This window comes from Panthera onca, chromosome X, assembly GCF_046562875.1.
Source record: "Panthera onca isolate mPanOnc1 chromosome X, mPanOnc1 haplotype 2, whole genome shotgun sequence".
NCBI lineage: Eukaryota > Metazoa > Chordata > Mammalia > Carnivora > Felidae > Panthera > Panthera onca.
Genome location: NC_138357.1, coordinates 118509012 through 118533631, shown reverse-complemented (window position 1 = coordinate 118533631; position 24620 = coordinate 118509012). Strand labels below are relative to the sequence as shown.

At 43.3% G+C, this 24620-nt stretch overlaps 1 long non-coding RNA gene across 1 annotated transcript; it reads left to right on the top strand.

The window, feature by feature from the left end:
* Nucleotides 1-344: 344 nt before the first annotated feature.
* On the top strand, nucleotides 345-8942 carry LOC145713882 (uncharacterized). Its single transcript, XR_014136699.1, has 3 exons — nucleotides 345-613; nucleotides 7440-7535; nucleotides 8576-8942. It is a non-coding gene; the product is annotated as an uncharacterized LOC145713882 (long non-coding RNA).
* The last annotated feature ends 15678 nt before the right edge of the window (nucleotides 8943-24620 follow it).

Below are 24620 nucleotides of genomic sequence, written 5' to 3'. Positions count from 1 at the left end.
AGGTCTTTTCTGGTAATAGCATGTTCTTTAATTTACATTGTACCTGTTAGTTTTTGCTATGTGGTAAACCACCCCGAAACTTAGCAGCTTAAACCAAAAATTTATTACAACATAAATTTATCATTTCTCACAACTTGGTGGGTCACCTAAATGATTCTTTTGGTTTGGGCCCTCCTGACTGGGACCGAATGCTCTAGGACGTGCTCTCTCACATGTCTAGCAGTTGGATATGAGCCAGGGGGCTAAGGGCGACTTAGCCAAGTATCTTTCATCATTTGCATTAGTGAGCTAACCTGGGCTCACACACACACGGTGGTGGTGGTCATAGTCCTGGAGCTCAGCAGAGGAGCAAGCCCCAGCGCATAAACGTTTTGCAAGCCTTTGCTTGCATCGTGTTTGTTCACGTCCTGTTGGCCAAAGGAAGTCACAAGGCTCGGAGTCAGTGTGGGAGAACACTCGCATGGATCATGGGTAGAAAAAGCAGCATAATTTGTGACCATTTTTATAATCTACCACAGCAGCTAAACACAAGGGATGACGTTTGTTTAAGGAAGAAAATACGCTATTGATGGAAGAAACCGGGAGAAAAGACAAAAGCCTCCAAAACAGTGAGGTATGAACACTTAAATTTATAACCTTAAAAGAATATGAAATCCAAGATGCCACACTACTGTGGGAAAAGGGCTTGTAACACAAGGGGCCTCATAAAGGGTCTGTTACCCTGCTTTTTTTGTTGGTCCAGGGGACAAATTTAAAAGCCTGTAAAGGAATTGTAATGGTCACTCTCTGAAGCCACAATGCAGTGAACAAAAATGCTAAATGATGGAGAATTATGTGTAGAGGAATAGGTCCCTGTTGTAAGATAAATGAGAGAGGTGACGAAGAGTCACCGAGGATCTTTCTACCTCTTGGGGCAGGGACAGGGAGGACCGAGACCGTGAGAAAGATGGGGGCCTACGCCCACTTTATAAGCAGCAGCACCAGCTCCTCCACTACTGCTGAGTGCTGCCAGGCAGCGGTGGAGGCCCTGGAACACCAAATTCACCGTCTTTTCCTCCCAAGAAAATATGGAGACCTAGACTTAGATGTGAAATTGCCAGACTCTCTAAATGTTGGTTTAAGTATTTTTAAGAGCACATGCACATGCTAAATTAGGCTCAAGAACATGAGTTTGAAAACTCAACTTTTGTTTGTTTGTTTGTTTATTTACTTAGAGAGAGAGAGAAAGAGAGAGAGAAAGCATGAGCGGGGGAGGGAGAGGGGGAGAGGAAGAGAGAGAGAATCCCAAGCAGGCTCCTGGCTGTCAGTGCAGAGCCTGACATGGGGCTCAACCTCACAAACCATGAGATCACGACCTGAGCCAAAATCAAGAGTCAGACGCTTAACCGACTGAGCTACCCAGGCGCCCTGAAATCTCAGCTTTTCTAACCTATAATAAAAAAAAAAATCAAACTTCAAGAACAGAAAGATTTTAAATTTTGGATAAATGAAATTCTTATCCAATCCCCTTAGGCACAGTATCTCTCTTAACCTGTGACTATGTAAAATGTAACTTTATTCATGCTCAATAACTACAAGACTTACGATCATATATATAGCATGGATACACCTTTATGCTCAATAACTATCATCTTCAGCATGAAATATCATATACAGCATAGATGATTGAACATTGTAATACTGGCATATGCAGACATTCGAGAGGTAATGGAAAACTGACAAAGAATAAAACCATGGCACAATTTCTGAAATCAAAGGCCTGAATTTATTTCTTACTTAAGTAAGAGAGTTCACTGGTCAGGCAGCTTTACTCCCTGAGCAAAACAAGAAGCTGATTTAGGGGATGGGTCTGTTTTGAGGTTACATTGTCAGAGAGGAGAGTAGTCAGTCTTAGAAACAAGTTCAAAGTCAGCAGCTTCCCATTACATGAAGGTAAAAGTGTGAGACTGACACCGATTGGCTGGCTTTCAGAAAGATAAGATAAGGGAGATAGGACAGCTTTATTTCTGGTTCTGGGGTTGGACTGTTACCATGGCTAGAGAAGGGGCTATCTTTCCCTAAGAGTATGAGGGCTCTTTGTGAATTATTGGAATTAATTGTATAGAACTGACGTGGGACACTGCAAAGGTTACATTGGCGGCATGGCCTCACATGGCCACAGATGCTATTGCACAATGGGCTATGAGCTTATTACCACAAGGGGCATGGCTCCTCTGTGAGGTCAAGGCTGCCCAAGTAGAAAGTCAGGGCCACTTCTCATGGCAACCTAAGAAGAGCTCTGTCAATGTACACAGGGGGGGATCTTGCTTCTCTGAAAAGTGATGTTCCTACCTTCATGAACTACAAAACCATTAAGTGCAAAAAATGGTATTTCTTTGAAAGCATAGTCTCTCTGATTGCCCCAATACCAAGATAAAAGGGGATAATAAGAGAAAGCATGGGATGCTGAAGAGGAACAGAAGGGGAAAGAAAAAAAAGAAACCAAAGTAAAGGTGGTCTTGTGTCTTATTACAACTACATTTGGAATCAGAGAACAGATTAAAATTCAAGCAGCTGAATAGTGCTCATTTTTTATATACTTCTATGAAAGACTTTAACTCCCATGATGACTTTTTTCCCCTTATTAATAGTATATCCCTAGCTTCAAATAAATTGGGTTATCCCTTTATAAATATGAAGCCTACATTAGATCTTAAATGAGACTCCCCTGTCCTGGCTTCTCATGTAAAGAGGGTGGCAGGGAGCCTTAGAGAATTGGAAGGTCTCCAAAAAGGGCCATAGGGGGTAGGTAAGACAAGAAGAACCTTACTGGGTGTTCAGTGCCAAATGACAATGCCATGTATTTCAGTCAGTCTTACATCGGTCTGACCCTTGCAGTGGGAAATCTGTCCCTCCTTTCCACAAAACTTATGGGGTGCCAGGAATGCCTTTAAAGCTATGTAACAAGAAAATGTGTTGTTTCCCATAACTGCTCATTCATCCATCCATTCCACAGACATTGATCAGTTTTCAAGCCATAGGCTTCAGAGTAAAATAAAATTCATCCCTGTGCTCAAAGCACCACAATCTTAAAAGGAAAGAAAGACACAGATACATTTATACACCAGGTGAGATAGGATCAGCACCTGAAGGAGGGAGGTATTTGAATAAGTAACACTCCTCCTGTGGGTATTGGGAATTCACTGAGATGATATGTGAACTGGATCTAGAAGGAAGGGAAAAGGTTTCAAGGGATTTATTAGACATTCATTCTGGGTAAACCATGGGATAAAGGTTCATGTTGGGAAATGGAAATTTAAAAGTTAGTCTGGCCATGGATCTGTCAATAAATTCTTAGTTATGGCACCAAAAGCACAAGCAACAAAAGTAAGAATAGGTTCATTGGGCTTCATCAAAATTAAAACTTTTATGCATGAAAGGGCACTATCATTAAAGTAAAAAGACAACTTGCAGAATGGGGGAAAATACTTGCAAATCATACAGTAAAACCTTGGTTTGCGAGCATAATTTGTTCCGGAAACATGCTTCTAATTCAAAGCACTTGTATATCAAAGCAAATTTCCCCATATGAAATCATGGAAACTCAGATGATTCGTTCCACGACCCCAAAATATTCATATAAAAATGATCACAACACTGTCATATAATACAAAATAATACATAAAATACAAAATAGAAAGAAAAATAAATTAACCTGCACTTACCTTTGAAAACCTTCGTGGCTGGTGTGAGGGAGACAAGAGAGAGGAGGGTTACTGTGTAGGATGACTTTCACTCTCACTAACGGAATCACTGCTATCTATTGGCTCAATGGAATCTTTTTCTTTTCGTGCAACTTTAACAAAGAACTTATCCAATGACGCTTGCTTTTGCCTCCTTTTGAGGATTTCTCAGAAATGTGACAATGCATTGTCGTGAAAGAGATTCCTCGCTCACACTGCTGCAGCCTTATTTGGGTGGTGCTTTTCTACACAATTTCGCACTGCTTCCCACATTTCACACATCTCCCTAATCTCGCTTGAAGTGAGGGATTCCTCCGCCTTTTTCCCCTCCTCCTCTGCAGACGAGATCTCCTCCGTAACCTCTTGCTGTAGCTCTCGATGCAGATCCGTCAGTTTGTCAGTGGTCAGCTCCTGGCCATGTTCCTCCACCAGCTCCTGAAGGTCGTCCTTGTTCACCTCCGGGCTCCTGGTCTTCCCCAAGGACACACTTTTAGTGACAACTAGCGGCTCCTGTTCATGAGCAAGCCCCTCTACGTCATGCCCAAGAACACATTCAGGCCAGTTTTCTCTGAGCAGAATTGAGGGTTCTCTTGGTGACCCATCCCTGGCTTTATCCATGATCTGAGGCAGTTCGCGATGTCAAAATGATCTTTCCAAAACTCTTGGAGGGGAAGATTCGTTCCTTGAGGCGTTCCTTTGGTCGCCTCAAAGCATTGCTGAAATAGTGCTTTGGGGTAAAGCTTTTTAAAGTTCAAAATGACCTGCTGATCCATGGACTGAAGGACTGGAGTGGTGTTGGGAGGAAGGAACTTGACCTTAAAAACTCGAATTCCTCCAGGAAGTGGTCCTCAAAGCCTGGATGATAAACAGGAGCATTATCCATAAGCAGCAAGGCTTTGAGTGGCAGACTCTTTCCTAAAAGGGATTTCTTCACTGCAGGACCGAAGGCCTCGTTGATCCACTCAACGAACAAGATACGAGTCACCCAAGCCTTGCTGTTGGACCTCCACATAACGTTTAACTGGCTCTTCTGCACCTTGCATTTCTTGAAGGCCCGTGGATTCTCGGAATGATAGACAAGCGGGGGCTTCACTTTAAAATCCCCGCTTACATTAGCACAAAACAGGAAGGTGAGATGGTCTTTCATGGGCTTGTGACGGGGCACTGCTTTCTCTTCTTCTGTAACGTAGGTCCTCTTTGGCATCTTTTTCCAAAAAAGCCCCGTCTTGTTGCAGTTAAACACTTGCTCCAGCAGGTACCGCTCGGAAACCAAGAGCCTCTGGAACTTGGGAGTGAACACCTCTGCTGCCTTAGTGTCTAAACTCGGAACCTTTCCATGCCTCACAACACTATGGATGATACTTCCCTCTTAAAGTTATCAAACCACCCCCTACTTGCCTGGAAGCCTTCTTTGTTTCTCTTGACATACCTGGCAGTTTACTTATGAGGTCGGCATACAAGGCCTTTGCCTTCTCACACATAAAGTTCTCAGTCACAGCATCACCTGCTAGTTGCTTGTCATTTATCCAAACCAGAAGCAACTTTCTACATCTTCTAGAACATGTGGCCATTGCTTTGATATTCTCATGACTCCTTTTGCTGCAACTAGTCCACTTTTTTCGTCTTTCTTCTTTAATGTTGTACAAATGGTTGACGTAGACTTCTTATGAAATCTTGCAATTTTGGCCACTTGCATACCTTATTTGTACTTCTCGATGACTTCCTTCTTAACTTTCATTGTAATCATCTTCTTCTTCTTACCACCTTTCTTTTCAACCTTTTTCTGTATGGGGGCCATTGTATATGCCTGCACAGATGTTGACTCCAGTACATTAATAAACTCTTGTCACAGGCTGTATTTAATGTAACTGGCAATAAGGCAGCAGAGGAAAGGGTCTGTATCTGCAGGCAGCCTGACCTAGAATGAAGCAGAGCATTCCTAAGCTTACTCTTGTCTGGAAAAGCAAAGGACTGTCCATAGGTGCTTTGAAGGGACAGAAAATACACCAGTGCCAGTTGTGGGCACCTTCCAATGTTCTGAAAAATCACTGATTTCTGCCAAACACCGTGGCCTAACACCGTGGCCTGACCTGACACCAAGTGTGGGAGAGGATCTTCCACAATCCTGCAGTGAGACAGAGAGAGAAGAACCACTGGCTCAGTTGTGATCATGTGACATTCGGCATCATATACTACTCGGATTGCAAGACATCACTCATTTATCAAGTTACAATTTATTCGAAATGTTTGCTCATTCTGCATAACACTCACACAAGTTACTCACAATCCAAGGTTTTACTGTACCTAAAAACAGTCTTATGTCCAGAATGTAATTAGAACTCTTAGAACATAATACAAAAAGAGGATCCTAAGGGCAAATGAGCAAAAGGCTTGAATAGACATTTCCCCACAAAAGATACACAAATGGCCCATAAGCACATGAAAAGGTGCTTAATATCAATGGTCATTAAGGAATTGCAAGTCAAAACCACAAGGAGATACCACTTCACATGCACTAGGACGGCTATAATAAAAAAACAGAAAATAACAAGTGTTGGCAAGGATGTGGAGATATCGGAACCCTCATATGTTGCTGGTGGGAATGTAAAATGGTGTAGCCCCTATGTAAAACAGTGTGGTAACTCCTCAGAAAGTTACAAATAGAGTTACCATATGACCCAGCAATTCCAATCCTAGGTATCTACCCAAAAGAATTGAAAGCAGGTATTCAAATAAAAACTTGTGCATCAATATTTATAGCAGCACTATTCATGATCACCAAAAGCTAGAAACAACTGAAAGGTTCATTCACTGATAAATGGATAAACCATATGTAGTACATTATACAATGGAATATTATTAAATAGCCACAAAATATATACCCTTACAGAGGTAATCTTAGGAAGTTTTTAAGAGTAACGTAGCAGTTCAGTATGTGAGAAAGAGTCTGGGTAATTGTAAATAAATTACTGAAGGAGGAATGGTGACAGGGAGGTCAGATGCAAATGATTCAAGAGATGATGAGGGTTTGAATTAAGGCATGGCAGAAGAGGTGGAGAAAAGAGGCTGGCATGAGATAAGCTTTTTTTTAAGGTTTATTTTTTGAGAGAGGGAAAGTCGGGGAGAGAGAGAGGGAGAGAGGGAGGGAGAGGGAGAGAATGTGAGCAGGGGAGGGGCAGAGAGAGAAGAAGAGAGAGAATCCCAAGCAGACCGCCCCATCAGCACAGAGTCCAACGTGGGGCTTGATCCCATGAACTGTGAGATCATGACCTTAGCCAAAACCAAGAGTTGGATGCTCAACCAACTGAGCATCCAGGTGCCCCAAGATAAACTTTTGAAACAGAATGGGCAGAAGTTCACGATTGGCTATAATGGTGAGAGATTATAAGGAGTTGGGGACACAGTGCTGGTAGAAGGAGATGGTAGTATTAGGAACACTTAGTGATATATCATGCACACAGGTGTGAGGGGAGTCCTAATCCTTAAGCATCTGCACAATGGGGGAAGGTGTGCAGACAATGGATTAGAAGCATGATTGTGAGATCTGGGCAAAGACTGAGCATATATATATATATATGTGTGTGTGTGTGTGTGTGTGTGTGTGTGTGTGTGTGTGTGTGTGTATACACACACACATATATATATAATTTTTCTTTCTTTCTTTCTTTCTTTCTCTCTCTCTCTCTCTCTCTCTCTCTCTCTTTCTTGCTTTCTTAGACTGAGCTTTTAGAAGGCTAAGAAACAATTGCCTCTTTTGGCCAATCCCAAGGAAAGGGAGTCCATTCTGGGCCTATGCATCTCATCACTTTCCAGGTCAGTGATCATAAGTTTTTTCGAATGAACAGCAACAGTCTCAGAAGCTCTAAGAGTGAACCCTAACTGTGGCTACAGCTGGAAGAATAGTGCCAAAAAGATAATAATTTCTGGACATATAGAAAAAGTGAAGCAGGCTGGGGAGAATGAGCAAGGCGTCACTTGGGGTCATTCAGTTGGGGTCATTCAAGAGATGCAGAGTGCCTTTTTTTTTTTTTTTTTTTTTTTAATTTTTTTTCAACGTTTTTTATTTATTTTTGGGACAGAGAGAGACAGAGCATGAACGGGGGAGGGGCAGAGAGAGAGGGAGACACAGAATCGGAAACAGGCTCCAGGCTCCAGGCTCCGAGCCATCAGCCCAGAGCCTGACGCGGGGCTCGAACTCACGGACCGCGAGATCGTGACCTGGCTGAAGTCGGACGCTTAACCGACTGCGCCACCCAGGCGCCCCAAATGCAGAGTGCCTTAAACAGGGCTAGAAAGTCGGCAGGAGGTGCGAAAAGAAAACAACTGGTCATAAGTGGGTTTTCTGAGGTCAAACAGATGGGATTTAGTGAACGGATGTAGAGTGGTGAGAAAGATCATGAAAGGCCGGGCCAAACAAGTGGAGGGTGGAAGGCAGATTGTGGATACATGGGGAACAGACATGAAACAGGTCTCAAGCAGGCACAATCCTTGCTGGAGAAGATGAGCATATACTGATATAGAGAGTTAGCTTTCTATAAAGAGAGTGAACAAGTGTAGATGTGATGGTTAAACCTCGGTGGGGACGATTAAAGAGAGCAAGATGGGGGAACCCTAGCCATGACGTGGGGAAAGGGCCATTCTGGCTAGAAGTGTCTCAGTGTGTAGAGGACGGTGGGTTGACCACACATGTCTACCAGAGAGAATCAAGGATGCCCTCCTGGCCCAAGCATTAGTCTGCATTTCTATCACTAAAGTATTGGAGTCATGCTTTCTTCCACAGCCAGCAATGTTCTATGGTCAAAGGCCCCATTAGGACAGTGGCACTCAGGCTTTTCTTGTTTTCTTTACAGGAGCATTTGCAGAGTGCACGACTACTACGGGACAGCATGTCAGCCAACAAAAGCGAACCACAGCAGCTCCACCGGCCGCCCCATTTCTTTGGTGAAAAATGCCAGTTAAGTTCTCTGGCTGAGCCAGGAGAAAACAATGATTCAACGCAAGGCCCTTCACTTCAGAAAACATCGATACCAGACTCAATAAACCCTTATAAGATCAAACATTTTTGTGGTTCACAAGCACTGAAAGAGCAGTCCATCTGTCTCCACACGCCAGGCCTGGCTCCTTTCAATTCATTCTTCAAACTGTAGCCAGAAGATGTGAACTCCGTTTTGTTATTTTTGGTGTTATTGCAGTGTCTAGCATTGTGTTTAGTAATAATTAGAGGTAAATAAATGTTTAAGTATTGAAAAAAATCAATTTTGATCTTTTACTCACTTTAACCCTTTAATGGCTCCTCAGGACAAAGTCCAAATTGAATGTGGTTTGCAGGGCAGTGAATAATCTAGAACTGGCCTACCTTCCTGGAATCTGTTGAGACCACTCTCTTGTATTTCAGAGAGTGGTCTAAACCAAGCTTGCAAAGGCAGACTGGCATTAGACTGCTTGGTTTCCTATAAGCCACATTCGATGCCTCACTCCCTGATTTCAAAAGTCCAATGCCTCATACCATAACCCAAGTCCACTCCTAGGAATCTCCTCAACATATGTTGTTGTTCACTAGAGCCACGCACAACGATGTTCACAGCAGCACTGTGTACCATCATTCCAAATGGGAAACAACCCAGATCATCCACATGAACATGAATAAATGTGGGATCCCCTTAAAGGGCAATACTGTGCAGCCATGAGACAAAAGTAACTATAGCTATATGCGACAACATGAATGAGTCCCACAAACATAACACCGGGAAGGAAAGCAGGTATAGAAGGCCAGGTGCTATCTTAGTCCAAGTATATAAAGTATAAAAATAGTCAAAAACGAAACTATGATGTTACAAGTTTGGACAGGGTTACCCTTCTGGAGAAGAAGGGCAGGTCCCTCTCCGGAATGGGACACAGGGAGGCTTCTAAGGGACAGGTAACACTGTTTCTTGATCCCAGCGAAAGTTGCATGGGTGTTTACTTTGTGAAAATGTGTCAATCTGCACACTTAGGATTTACGCACTTTTTCTGTCATACCACAATAGTTCACCCTTTTTAAAACTTCTCTGCCTTCATACTCTGCATCTCTCCTTTTGTCTAAGGAAATCTTTCTCTTCCAACTTTTAATATCACTTTCTCCAGAAGCCCTTTCCTGAATCCCTAGACTATTTTAGCTCATCCTGCTGTGTATTCAACGTCCCCTGTTGTTCACCTATCTTAACAACTCTCCACATTTAATTATAGCTACTTGTTTGATCAAGTTTTGCAAATTGGCTTTATATATCTTTTCAGGCACATTGTGAAAGTGCGCGAATTTTAATAGAGGGCACGAGAAGGGAGTGAGATTTAATAATACTCTCCCAAGGGTGGAATATCAGCCCAATACAGTGTGAAAGATAGAAGGGGGAACCAGTTATCTATTGCTTTGTAACAAATGCCCACAAACTCAGCAGCTTAAAACAACACACACTTACTCTCTCACAGTTTCTGTGCATCACAACCCCGGTTACAGACTAGTTGGGTCCTCTACTTCAGGGTCTCACAAAAGTACAATCAAGGTGCTTCCAGGGCTGTATTCCTTTTGGGAGTCATAGGTCCTCTCCCAAGCTCACATGATCAGTGGCTGAATTTAGTTCTGCGCCACTGTAGAACTGAGACCCCCCCCCCCCCAGTTTCTCGTTGACCGTCAGCTGAGGGCCACTCTCTACTCCGAGAGTCCACCCATCTTGTCATACACTGACCGTCTGGCAGGCCTCTCAACAGGGAAGCTCCCTCAAGGCCAGCAAGGAAGAGTCTCTTGCTCTAGTAGGCTGAAGGGGACTCATATAAAAGAATTATGAAAATGAAACCCTAGTATCTTTGCCATATAATATCACCTAATCAAGAGAGTGACATCTCATCACCTTGGTCTTATTATGTTGGCTAGAAGCAAGTCCCAGGCTCTGCCTGCATTTAAGGAGGAGGTATTTTATACGGGTATAACTCCTTAGGGGCACCTTAGAATTCTGCCTTGCACAAACAGATAATATTTGGAGACTGAGGGAGATCTTACCAACCATCCCTCAAGTCCCAGAATATAGACGTGGGAATCAGCCCCCAAGATGGCACCCCATGATCAGACCCTTGTGTAATTCCCTCCTACAGTGAATGAGAATTGGTCTATGTGACCAACAGAAGTTGGTAGACATGATGACATGTGACTTTTGAGACTACATCATAAAAGACAATGCAGTTTCCACCTCTCTGTCACCTATTCTCAGAGAAGCTGGCCACCATGCCATAAGGACACTAAAACAGCCCTTTGGAGAGACCCACATGGCAAAGAACAAAGACCTACTGCCAATAAGGTTGTTGGATTGAAAACAAGAATGCCAATTCAACTTGAATTTCTGATAAACAATGAATAAGAGTGTAAGTATGCCCCAAATGTTGCAGACATTTGCAAAATTAGTTGTTGTTTAACTGAAATTCACATTTAACTAGGCACCCTGGGGTGTTTCTGTGTTTGTTTGTTTTCTAAGACCGAGCTAGCCCTACCTGCCAGCAGCCATGTGAGTGAAATGGATTCCCCAGCCCAGTTTCAATCAAAACTTCATCTGGCTGCAGCCACAGCTGACCTCTTGATTTCAAGCTTGGGAGAGACCCTGAACCAGAACCTCCTAGCTAAGCTACTTCTGAATTCCTGACCCACAGAAACTGAGATCATATATGCTTGTTATTTTTTTATATATTTTTAATTTTTTGAGAGAGAGACAACAAGACAGAGAGGGACAGAGCGTGAGAGGGGGAGGGGCAGAGAGAGAGGGAGACACAGATTGTGAAGCAGGCTGCAGGCTCCGAGCTGTCAGCACAGAGCCCGATGCAGGGCTCGAACCCACAGACCACCAGATAATGACCTGAGCCAAAGTCGGACACTGAACCAACTGAGCCACCCAGGAGCCTCCTATATGCTTATTATTTACTTTTTTTTTAACTTTTTTTAATGTTTATTTATTTTTGAGACAGAGAGAGAGTGCAAGTGGGGGAGGGGCAGAGAGAGAGGGAGACACAGAATCTGAAACAGGCTCCAGGCTCTGAGCTGTCAGCACAGAGCCTGAGGCAGGGCTCAAACCCACGAACCGTGAGATCATGTCCTGAGCTGAAGTCGGACGCTTAACCGACTGAGTCACCCAGGTGCCCCATGTATATGCTTATTATTTAAAGCCACTAAGTTTGGGGAGTAATTTGTTACACATTAGGTGATGACTAATATAATAGGTAACTGTCTACCTGCTATCTCGGCCCATCGGCCTGTCTTTTATGAGACACAATAATGAGGAATGGTTCCATCGTCTAAGAAACAAAACCCCTTCTTCAGTCGAACTGTAAGAAGACAGTTCAGAAATGACAGCTAAGTTCATCATCTATTAATGAAAGGCCCCAGTACCTATGTGAATTAAATCTGTCAAACAGGACTTATCTATTAGGGAAGTCAGAAGGCATTTTTTGTTGTTCTTGCTTACTGAAGTTGGCAACAGTGGCTTCACTATGACAAAGCCTGACAGCTAGATTCAGCCTGAAAATGCTGATGATAGACAAGTGATGTCTGTTAGAAATACAAGTTCCTGCAGTTCCTCAAGCCAGGATGGGAACGACAAAAGTGTATTAGACTACTGAGATCTGCCAGGGTCCACTCTGCCGCTGGAGGAACAGAAAGATGTTTAAAAATGATTTACACATTATTAAACATGTAGCTGGAGAGAAGGGAGAAAATGAAGCAAAGGATCTTAAGAGCTGTGTTTCTCCACTACAGCAATTTTGTCACCGCCCCCCACTCCCAGCAGACACTTGGCAAAGGCTGGAGACATTTTTGGTTGTCAAAATGGGGTGGCAGAAGCTACCAGAATCTAGTAGACCAGGGATGCTGCTAAGCATCCTACAATGCACACGACAGCCGTGGGGTCAGCAAAGAATTATCTGACCCAAAATTCTTCAGGCTGAAGCTGAGAGAGAAATCCTGCTTCATAAGAGAAATATCCAATCGGACAGAATGAGGGATGCAGCAGGGGCAGGCTGGAGCTGCTGCCATGGCCATGACCCACGGTGCCCAGAGTGAGCTCGCCCACCAGAAGAATGTGAGAAAGCAGAGTGACTCAGTTAAGGGGAAGCGCCAACACGACGGGCTTTCTGTGGCCACTCTCAAGTACAGTGCCCCAGCCCTCTGCCCGCGCCAGGCACAGCGCCCCATCCTCTCTACCCCCAAGGACTCGGAGATCATGTGGAAGCATAAAAAAGAAGGAGAAGGCCGCCAAGGAGCTTTGTGGTTTCGTGTCTAACCCTCTTGCCCTTGGCCTGTGTGTCGGGAGCCAGTTCTAGCTCGCTCGTGGCTCCTCCTGTTGCGCTCCCAGCCCCCAGAACCGGTGGTGTTCCCTTTGCTCGAGTTTCAGTGGGTCCCCTTCATGCTTCCTTCCTTCAGGCGGCCACTCTCCCACTGGGCCACTCCTGGGGGGAGGGGTGGTGAAGGGCTTACCTCTTCCCAGACTTGTTTTTCCTGTGGGGCTCACCCCAAAGCATTAAAAGTAGCTTTGTAATAAAAAAAAGAGAGAGAGAAATATATGATCTTCAAATTACAACATGGTTACATCTTGATAGACCCATCCTAAGGTGAAAATATCGTAAGTAGAAAATGCATTTAATACACCTAACCTACTGAACATCGTGGCTTAGCCCAGCCTACATTAAACGTGCTCAGAACACTTACGTTAGCCTACAGTCAGGCAAACTCATCTAACGCAAGGCCTCTTTCATTATAAAGTATCGACCATCTCACATAATTCACTGAATACTGTGCCGAAAGTGACAAAGAGAATGGCTCTCTGGGGACAGAATGGCTGTCAGTGTATCGGTTGTTTGCCCTCATGGTCACATGGCTGGCTGGGAGCTGCGGCTCCCAGCCCTGCCCAGCATCACACAAGAGACTTGTACTGCATGTCCCCAGCCTGGGAAAATATCCAAATTCAAAATTCCGAGTACAGTTTGTATATCACTTCCACACCAACATAAACTCACAAAGTTGCAAGCCAAACGATCATAAGTCGGAGACCGTCTGTAAATGATTTTTTTGTTACACTGACAAGTCAGGTTGCTTTATTTTTTGTAATGTTTATTTATTTTTGAGAGACACAGAGACAGAATGCAAGTGGGTTAGGGGCAGAGAGAGAGAGGGAGGCACAGAATCTGAAGCAGGCTCCAGGCTCCGAGCCATCAGCACAGAGCCCGATGAGAGGCTTGAACTCACAGAGCTGTGAGATCATGACCTGAGCCGAAGTCAGACGCTCAACCGACTGAGCCACCCAGGCGCCCCCAGGTTGCTTTAATGCTCTGGTATTCAGACCATTTCTACTTTGAAAACATGTAGTTCATTGATCCATTCTACACTTTGATTTGTTCATTCCCTACTCATTCATATATTCATACTTCATTCAATAAATTTTTATTGAGTGCTTCACTGTGCCAGGTGCTTTGTGAAAAACTGTGTATAAGAAATTCATTCGGCCATTAAATAAATTAGTAAGCACCTGGGAGTGATATGGGGGATGAATTAGATGTGTGTTCTTCCCTCAAAAAAACAAAATTGCAAGTTAATACTTAATGCAAACAAATGAAAAACAGAAAAAAATGAAGCAAAATCCTGCTGACTTAACAATCAAAGCTTTGTGTAATTCTAATAACGGATAATTGTCTTCAGGTAAGGTAATATAAAAAGCAGTTATCACAAGACCATAGGACAGGTGAAAGATGCATCATCGGGCTAATGTGTGAAACTAGCTGGTCATGTGTTTTCATTGCCCGCCCTCCATTTGTCTTTAATCTTATGCAGCATATAGTAATTTATGAAGACATTAAAAAAACTGAAAAACAGCAATCAAGTGAAACCTAAAACATCAGTGATGATTGAAGAGCTAGTTCTAGGATATAGACATGCCTTGTACAAAAACTTCAGCTCAAAATGAAGCACGAACAAACATTTCAACTTAGCAAAGGTGGGGTTTTGTGAAGGCTCTGAACATACTTCCTACGAATGGTGAAGTATCATAATGGCGCTACTCAAATTAGAAAAAAGGAGGATCTGGGAATCTTGGAAGAGGTTCCAAAGGCAAGAAAGGCAAAGGTGTAGTCCTAAAGCAGTTTGGCTGACATGCAGGAAGGTGAGAAAGGCCACGACTGAAATTTAGAGGATACTCAATACTCAGTAAGCTCCTCACATCTAAACAAAGGCATGGAGGGAGAGAGGGAAGGAGTGAAAGTATCTTTTGTATTGTTCGGTCCTACTTCAATTAACACTATTTTATATCATCTCACCCCTGCTAGAATGGGTATCACCAAAAAGATAAGCTAGCAAATGTCGGCGAGGATCCAAAGGAAAGGGAGAGCTCATACAATGTTGGTGGGAGTGTAACTTGGTGCGGCTACTATGAAAAACGGTAGAACGGTAGAACCACCATATGATCCGGCAACCTCATTTCTGGGTATATATCCAAAGGAAATGAAATCAGTATATCAAAGAGATATCTACACTCTTATGTTCTTTGCAGCATTATTCATATCAGCCAAGATATGGAAACAACCTAAGTGTCCACCAACCGACGAACGAAGAAAATGTGTTATATACACACAAGGGGATATTATCTAGCCATAAAAAGAGGGAAATCCTGCCATTTGTGATAATACGGATGAATCTGAAGGATAGGCTAAGTGAAATAAGCCAAACAAAAAGAGAAATACTGTATATTCTCACTTGTATATGGAATCTAGAAAAGTCAAACTCATGGAAACAGTTTAGAACAGTAGTTGCCAGAGGCTAGGCAGTGGGAGAAATAGGGAAATGATGGTCATAGGGTACAAACTTTCAGTAATAAGATGAATAAGTTCTCAGGTTCTATGTACAGCATGGTGACTACAGTTAATAATATTGCGTTGTATACTTGAACTTCGCTAAGAGATCTTAAGTGTTCCCATCACACACACACACACACACACACACACACACAAATGGTAACTATGTGAAGTGATGGATGTCTTCATTACCTTGAGTGTGGTAATCATTTTATAATGTATGCATATACTAAATCAGTGCACTGTGCATCCTAAATATATATAATTTCTATTTGTGAATCATGCCTCTATAAAACTGAAGGGAAAAACTATCTTTAGCAAAATGGGATTCTTAGCTCTCATAACCAGCAAGAGTGTGATTCTAGTTAGAGATATGTGAAGCAGGAGATCCATGTCACTAGAACACTCTATTGATGTCAGCCTTTTTCTTTCTTGCTGTGTTTTCCATGAAGCGAAACCATTCTTCCGTCCTTACAACTCAACGCTAAACACTTCACATCTCCTCACCCTACCATGAGATTCCCAATTCAAAGAGGTCCCAGAGAAAGAATCTAACTGGTTAGGCCTGTGTCACCGGTCTGTCTGTTGAACCAGCTACCAGGATGTAATGAGGTTCTTTGTTTCATGTCCTTCAACCAAGTCATAGGATTAGACTGAGAAAGGAGCATTACCCAAAGGAAAGAGGGCAAATAAAGACCTGACAACACAATCAATGCCTGTAATGTAAAGGTCCCAAAAGAGCATAATGGTTAGATAAATTAGGATAGATCAATATGAAAGAATAGAAGTAACCACAAAAATTTTTATATTATATTTCATAAATTTAATGAGATTCCAATAAATGCCAATATTTTTTGTCTAGAACTAGGCAAGCTAATTGTAAAATTAAATGAGAGAATAGACAAGAGTAGTTAAGCAAACACCTGAAAAGTAATAAAAGCAATGAGGAGTGACAAATGCTACTAGATATTAAAACATATCTATAATGTTCATATTAAAAATATGGAACTAGTGCACAACTAGAAATGCCAACGTAAGTGAATAGCCTAGAAATATAGGATGGAAATACACATGGAGTTAGTATAAGCTAGAAGGGGTGTCTCAAACCTGTTGGGTAAAGTTGGATGTTTTAAGAAATGTAGGGACGACTGGGCAGCCCTGTGGAAAGAGATGAAACTGGCTCTCCACTTTACATTGTGAGCAAAGTCAACTCCAAATGCATCAATGATTTAAAGGTAAAATTATGAAATCTTAAAAGTACTAGAGGAAAAAAATGGGCCAGTTTCTTTATAACCTGGGAGTAGTGAACACTTGCCTGTGATTCCAAGTATCTAACCCGGAGGAAAAGTACAAATGTTCTCATATGTATTTATTTTCTTTCCTATCCTTTCACAGGTAGCTAAGGACCCAATTCCTAGAGCTCTGACCATGTCTCTTTGTTGTCTATAAACTAGTACATTCCCTTTTAGGGCCTTTTTCTATTTCCACTCTGTAATTTCCATTCCTCTAACCCAATCTTTTTATTTTGGTACCAGTTGGTATAAGTTTTCATAATCTGTTTCAAATGTTTTTAAGGAGGGTACATATGGGTAAAGAAAGAAATGAATAAATGAAAAAGAAAGAAAAGAGAGGAAGTGAAGCTGGGAAGAATCAGATCAACGAAAAAGGAAAAAGCATGCTAACTATAGAGGTTGACATAAGCCATTCGTTTTCATCATATTAGAATCTGAGGTTCCTAAAAGCCAGGGCACGAAGGGAAAAATGAGGTCACATATATTTGGTTTTCATTAAAGAGAGTGAATATCAGTTTCTCTGAGGACATACAACATTTTCGTGGCACGGTATTCTCCGAGAACCTGAAACCTCATGCGGACAACAATGCCCAAGTCTGAGGGCTAAGTACGTTATGTGTATATATAAAAGCCTTTATGAACTGTGAACTGTTATTTAACACTAATTAAAATGTAACTCTCTTTTCTACACTTGCAGATTTTCCTACTGCCAAACCTTTCCCTGCCCTCCTTACTCTGCATTTCAAAACGATCCCTGCTTGGCCAGTCAGCGCGGGGCAGAGGAACCTCAGAAGAACTAGGCTGCATCAGGAGATGGTGTTAGGAGGACACGTGGGAATCCTGGCATGGAGAGGAAGCAGCTTGGAAAGGGGGGTACCTATTCTGGACCTTCTCAGTGGGCTAGAGAGAAGTCCAACTTGTAGACAAATCCTCAGCTGTAGGAATTACTTTTTATAGCATGGTGGAGTCTCAGCTGGAGCTTCTACCGGATCGCCAAGGGGAATTGAGAGTGTCTGTGCACGTCTGTGGGCCCGCTGTGGTAAGCCTGCCAGAAATCCCCCCACGTTTTTTGAGGAATCAAGGGAACTCCCGGGACAGAACTTCCTAAAGCAAAACAGAAGGAAGTCCTGCACAACCAGCTTGATCCCTTTACCCAGTTATAATGATCAGAGGGTCGAGGCTGTTTCGGGTATCGTGTGAAACCAGTTATTCAGAGTTATCTCTCTACTGAGCACCTACTATTGGACAAATGGCTGTGCCTTGTGGAGGATTCGTGGTCACAATCATCAAAAACTCTGGAAATCTCCAGGGCACAAGATGCTGCTATATGGAGGATGACAGAGGAAAGAGAGATTCTCCATCCACTCCACACCAGCTCTCCAAACAGGAGCAGCGCCGTATGGTGGACAGGTCACCCGTGTCCATAAGCTGAGCTGGGAGAACACAGGGCCTGAGACCAGCAGGCCTGCTGGGTGTTGTCAGAAGGGGAATACAATTGGTGATCTGTTGGTGGGCACATTTTATATGCCCTAGTCGCTCTCAAAGCTACTGGGGTGGCGGGGAGACAGGGAGGGGCCAAGGGTTCTGCGATCACAGGAAAAGTAGAGATGAGAAAAAGAGTGGTTTCCTCATGGTGTGAGAGGCTGCACATCACCAGCTTGGATGCGGTGGCTTTTCGGAGCGCTTTTTAGTTCATCAACAATGATAAAAGCAAGTAGTTCGGACCGATCCTAGGGAAAATGCCTACTTGCTTCGAGTTGTTAAAAACACCCGCTGGACATCTGGCCAGGATGGTTGGGAGGGCTACTGGGGAAGGAGCAGCAGGCCAGTTCAAATCTTGGCTCTGTCAGAAACAAGCAATGAAGCTTTGAATTCGCACCTATAACTCTCTGGGCCTAAGTTCTTCATAAAGTAGAGAGGTTGAACTAGACGAGTGATTCACCAGGACTACTGAACAGGAAGCTCCAGGCTCTGGAGTGCCTCAGCTGAGAAGGGAGCTGTGAAGACCAGCTGAGACGGCCCCTGTGCCCCAGCCCCACTTCTCTAGGAGCAACGTATGCGTCTATTTTTCTATTTCACATAGAGGGACCGCTTAGCTGTTTTTATTCAAGGGGGAAACTTAGATGCTAAAATAAAGCTTGACAATCACTTCACCAAACTAAAACAGTTACTCATAAGAAAAAATCAAGGGACACCTGTGAGGACTGATCAATATCAGCAAGAGAGATAGGTGCCCATCTTGTAGCGGTGCCACTCTGGATGGAAGAAGGATTCTGGGCAAAATGGAAGTTGTAATACAAGGGGTGAAAACTTGTCATGTGGGCCACACTGGGTGGCCTTTTGGGTCATCAGAGGGGTGAAACTGAGGGGACAGGCTGAAAGAAGCAGCAGAAAGAGGGACCAAGGTAGGAGGACTCCTGGCTGCCCATGCGAGGTGGGCTCAGAGTAACCGGAAGGTGCCTAGAGGGGAACGGTCAGGCAACACCGCCGTGTGTGCTGACCTCTGTGGGTATTCCTGCTTCAGCCCACACCAACAATGGGTTGTTTCCAGACCTTGCAGGCACTGCTGAATCTAAAAGCGGGTTTACAAAAGTAAAACCAATCATTACAACATTTCCATACATTTCACAATGCTCACCACGATAAGTGTACTTACGAACTGTCACCATACCAAGTTACTACAGTATTATTGACTATACTCTCTGTGCTATATTTTATATCCTCGTGACTTATTTATTTTATAACTGGAAGTTTGTATGTCTTGAATAAAAGGTCTGTTGTAGTAGAAATTCGCTAATTTTTCCCAGGGATCTATTTGTTAGGGCACCTGCTGAGAGTCAGCTTTCATCACTTCCGGAGAGCTTAAAAAGAGCAAACTAGTTTTCTAAGATGGAAAGGTAATGCCTTTGTATCAGTCCAAATTCCTGAGATTATGATTTGCAATACTCAATATTTTTTTCAATTCTCTCTGCCCCTAATAGAGATATAAATATTCAGTGTTGAAACTGAATTCAGGGGATAATTACTGGATTAGTATAAAGTCACAATTACAGTAATTTGATGATTTCAACTAGTCTGGCTTTCTCCTCGACAAGGATGACTGAAACAAGTTGAAATTGTAACACACAGGTCTTACAAAGATAAGAACACTGGACAGCATTTTGTATGGAAACATCCGCTCCTCGATATGTCTCATTAGAATCATAGTCACAAAACACTGTTAACCTTTCCTTTTAAATAAGAGATTGGCACATCCTGCCTTAGCCAATAATACTCATTCTCTTCCTCTTGTCCCCAATAAAATGTTACGTAGGAAACAATCATTACCCAGTATCATAGTCTTCTAATGGCTGCTTACCATTGAGCAAGGCAGTCTGTATTCAAATCCTGATTTCTTCAGAGACTTGGGATAAGACTGTATGTGGGACATCTGGGTCTCTGAGACCCACATATTGCTCAGAGCATGGCTCCTCTAATTCTTGCATTTGGGTAATGTGAGATTCCTCCCTTTTACCTGTGAACGTCCAAAACAAAGAAAAACAACCATGCATGAAAAATTCTATTGTTTAAAGAGGGAAAGGAGGAACATATTCCTGGCATTTAAAAGATGCTGCTGTTGGGGCGTCTGCGTGGCTCAGTCGGTTGAATGTCCGACTTCAGCTCAGGTCATGATCTCGCGGTCTGTGAGTTCAAGCCCCGCGTCAGGCTCTGTGCTGACAGCTCAGAGCCTGGAGCCTGCTTTGGATTCTGTGTCTCCCTCTCTCTCTGCCCCTCCCCTGCTCATGCTCTGTCTCTCCCTGTCAAAAATAAATAAACATTAAAACAATTTTTTAAAAAAGATGCTACTGTTAATCAACCTACATGGTTTCCAAGACTGAAATCAACCCTGCACCGGATCCTAGGAATTTATTTAATCCACTGGTCTCAACCAGGTGTGATTTCGCTCCCTAGGGGACATTTGGAAATGTATGGAGACACTTTTTGTTGTCACAACTCGGGGGAGTGCTAGTAGGATGTAGTGGGTAGAGGTCAAGGGTGCTGCTAAACATCCTACAGTGCACAAAACAGCCCCCCGTTACAAAGAATTATCCAGTCCAAAATGTCAACGGAGGTTGAAAACTCCCGCTTAACTCAACTAGGGCATGACGCGCCATTTGTAATGGAGCTTACCTGTACTAAATAGAAAAGCTCATAATTCATTCCATTGTGCCATGCAATAGAGTCTAATTCTACATTATGGCCAGGAGAGCAAGGGGCTGCCAGAGACTAGCAAAGTGGGACGATTTCAGATTTGACATCCATGGAAGACCTACCTTGTACCAGTTTCCCAGGTGTCTTCTTTAATCTGCAGAATAATACTCTGAGGTATGTAGAACTATGCTCATTTAAAGAAGCACAACCTAAGAAACTAAGAGAAGTTTAGACACATGACTCGGGTCCCTTGGTAGGGTAGGAAGCCGAGATTCACTCCCAGGGCTCTCTCGTTCCCATGGTATTTGGAAGTACGAGGTGGTACATGCACACGGCAAGCATATGCTGGAGGAGATCAGGTGACAGAAACTGAGATCCTTCTTCCTGCTTCCACGCACCCTTCACTAGCTTCGGTGTGCTTCTGCTCGAGACAGCATGTACCTAGGACTTTGTTCAAAACATTTCCTACATGCCTAGAGCCAGTGTGCCCACATGCATGGCAAGTCCACAGTCCCTGGTGTTCTATTTGCCTCTGAGCAGCCCTCAGCCACTAACTCAGCACCGCGGGAGTACAGAAGTCCAGGTGCTGTTCTTCAAGGCAAGACGAGCACCGAGGAGTAACTTACACTCCAGGGTTCCCCTGCGGGGTCAGGCTGAGGGACACTTCATGGGCTGTACCTGCAACCACTCTCCGCCCTATCCTGTTTACTCCACCCCCTCAGCATTTCCTCCTGAGAGCACTTCCTTAAGAAATCGCTTCCACGCAAATCCTTGTGTCCGAGTCTCCGAGTCTCCATCTGGGAAACCTAATGCCTAAGAAGAGGTATCTTGGAGGCTAAAGAGGTTGGGGATGCTCCTTTGAGTAAGAAGACCTTTAGCTGGATGATAGTGGGAGATAAGGTCAGAGAGATAGACCACACCCAGGATGAGTCTAACTAAGGAATTTGGATGTAGCCTGTGAACAACAGAAAACCATTACCAGTATTTTCAGTAGGGGAGAGCATTCCACATGAAATAGAATTGGCCACATTAATAAACCTTAGTGGATACTAAATGTAATTTATTAGACATTTTCCAAGCATGTTACTAAATAATGGGGAACTTGCAAGTACAGCAAAATGTAATAAAGGAAAATGAAAAATTCTTAGGTGTTGATTACTTTCTGTGTACAAAGGGGCTTCCTGCTCTAGAAATACATGAATAGATCAAATGACTTTGAACTGTGATTATGGCCAACCATAAAAAGGAAGCTTGCTTCCCTGTGGCCTGGGACCACTTATTTTACAAAATGAAACACTTGTCTTTATAACAAGGTAATTTTCTAACATGAAACAGGAGAACTACTTGGTATCTCAGAAAATTAGGGTCATTTTTTGTTTGTTTATTGTTATTCTCTGTCTGCCTACTATGTTCCAAGCACTAGATAGATTAAGGAGTAAACATTAAAGTTAAAAATTGAAATAGTTTTCTGGATTTTTTTTTTAATGTTTATTTATTTTTGAGACAGAGACAGAGCATGAATGGGGGAGGGTCAGAGAGAGAGGCAGACACAGAATCGGAAACAGGCTCCAGGCTCTGAGCTCTCAGCACAGAGCCTGACGTGAATCTCAAACTCACAGACCGCGAGATCATGACCTGAGCCGAGGTCGGACGCTTAACCGACTGAGCCACCCAGGCGCCCCAGTTTTCTGGATTTTTAAAAACTGTTTATTTATTTTCAGAGAGAAAGAGAGCATGAGCAGGGGAGGGGCACGGAGGGAGGGGGAGAGAGAATCCCAAACAGGTTCCACGCTGTCAGCGCAGAGCCCGTTGGGCTCGATCCTACGAACCATGAGATCATGACCTGAGCCAAAATCAAGAGTCAGATACTTAACCGATTGAGCCACCCAGGCGCCCCAGTTTTCTGGATTTTTAAACTCTATATTCTGTATGTAACCAGAAGAGGATTTCCTACAACATTAACTCTTAGTCTGAGGTCAAAAAAGTAAGTTTTATTAATGATAATCAGGTAGAAGAATGTCTGCTAAACTTTTTAAGTGTCTAAAATATTCTGAAAGAAAATTATTTTGATGTAATGTGGAAGGTTAGAGTTCAGTCTATACTTGATAGATAATGTTACAATTCAATTTCAAAGTGATGCTTATTGCGTAAATCACGGGCAAGCAAGAGTCAGTAATAATTTTAGGCTTTGTAGGCCAGGTAGTTTCTGTCACAACTACTCAACCTTGCATTGTGGTGCAAAAGCAGCCACAGATAATACATAAACCAATGGGTATAGCTATGTCTCAATAAAACTTCACAGACACTGAAATTTGATTTTCATATACTTCTCATGTGTCACAAAATAGTCTTCTTTTCATTTTTTTTCAGCCACTCAAAAATGTAAAAATCATTCTCCGCTCACTAGTGGGTTATATAAAAATAGGTAGTGGGGTGGGTTTGGTTCGAGAACCTGGTGTCCCAGCTTGGGTTTCCTCAAACCAGGGCTGAGGCAAGGGCTTGGGTGCAAGTAGTTTATTTGGGAGGTGGCCCCAGGATGCAGGAGTGAAGGAATAGGAGAGTGGGAGAGAGAGAAGGAGACAGAGAGAAAGGGGTGGAGAGAGGGGGAGAGAGAGAGAGGGTACAAAAGAGAAAAACCGGGGCTGCCTGGGTGGCTCAGTCAGTTGAGTGTCTGACTTCGGCTCAGGTCATGATCTCACACTCTGTGAGTTCAAGCCCAGCTTCGGGCTCTGTGCTGACAGCTCAGAGCCTGGAGCCTGCTTCGGATTCTGTGTCTCCCTCTCTCTCTGCCCCTCCCTCCTCATGCTCTGTCTTTCTCTGCCTCTCAAAAATAAAGAAATGTAATAAAAATCTAAAAAAAAAAAGAGAAAACCCTACAAAGTGTTATTGTGTTGGTTACTGAAGGCAGCTGGGCTCTATCCCACTGGGGATCCTCTGAGAAACTGGTAGAATATGCCTCAGAAACGCCCCTGTGAAGAATAGGAGGCTTGGGTCACTATCTCCTGGCTACAGTCTCTTCGCTTTAAGTTGCCCTAGCTGTGGGTCGGTAAAGCTCCTCCACTTTGGTGAAGCTGTGAAACAGAAAAGCAAAGAGGTGGTACCAGCCATCCCGGGGAACCTTCCAGCAGAGCGGTATATGCTATCACAGGTAGGTTGAGGGAATGTGGCACAGGAAAAAAAAAAGTGTTCACTAACGTTGATAATAACCTTGATTTCTGTGTTATTTCTCTGGGAGCCTAAAATTACAAATCTGAGGGGATGAACATTCTAAAAGCTAGGTCGCCCACAGGCTGGGAAGGTAAAAACCCAGAATGAAGCCAACATCTTGGGGACCTTATTCAGTGGGCTCCATATCCGGAAAGGAATGTTGGTCATGTGGAAAGCAAACTCCTAAAATAAAAAATTGCAGCTGTAGGTCTAAGTAGATGGATGGAGGATGTTCCTGAGCAGTTCCAGAGTGGAGGTCAAGTCTGCAGGTCTTAAGACGAGTTCACCAGCAGGGGAGAGGAGACTGTTCACGCAACAGAGGAGGAGTCCCAACAACTCATTCTGGGAAGAA